Here is a 768-nt window from a genome sequence, read left to right on the forward strand (position 1 = left end):
TCGCGAATGCAAAAAGCCGAAATAGGTTTTCTCCGATGGATCTCTGGAATAACGTTTCTTTGCAGGGAGCTTAGCTCGGAGAATCAGAGAATCTCTCCAGGCTGAGCTGCTACTTCTCTGATTTGAGATGTAACAATTCCTCTCCCATGCACAAGTCCGGGCAAGGTTGTTTATGGAAGACCAGCAGTCACCCATGCATACCAGCCTCCCCTCTCCACACCACCGATGTTATTCAAAGGAAAAGCAAAGGCCGATACAGCTTGGCAACAGTGACGCCGCAACTCATTTCTACAGGTAAGGGAACTGGAGAAACATGAAATAAGGTGTCTTGCTCAAGACCACAACATACAGCCCGGTGCGGGAATCGAACTCACATCCTCACGATCGTAAGCTCAGCTCTCTAACCACTGAGCCATGCAATCAGTGGAATATTTACACACTCAGACGTTAATTCATAAGTAGGTAATTCTCACCGTCAAAACCGACGGAAATTCATCGCCTTAAGCGCGCTTGATGGATCTTTTTTAAAACGGGGGCCACATTTTTCATTAATGTTTTACGTAGTGTTTTTGGTACCGAAAGACTTTCAAACTTCGTATACTTATCTATTTTGTGTTATAGAACAGAAAAATATTTTTGTATTCTAATTTATTTCATGTAAAAAATTGTCTTATTTCGATAATTTCAACCAATCACTGACAAGTATTCAGTTGTTTATATTTACTCCTTTGGCTGATTAAGCCATAGCTTCGTTTTATTTGCTTTTTT

The sequence above is a fragment of the Octopus bimaculoides genome, chromosome 16 (genome assembly GCF_046866305.1).
Source record: "Octopus bimaculoides isolate indiv1 chromosome 16, ASM4686630v1, whole genome shotgun sequence".
In the NCBI taxonomy this organism is placed as follows: Eukaryota; Metazoa; Mollusca; class Cephalopoda; order Octopoda; family Octopodidae; genus Octopus; species Octopus bimaculoides.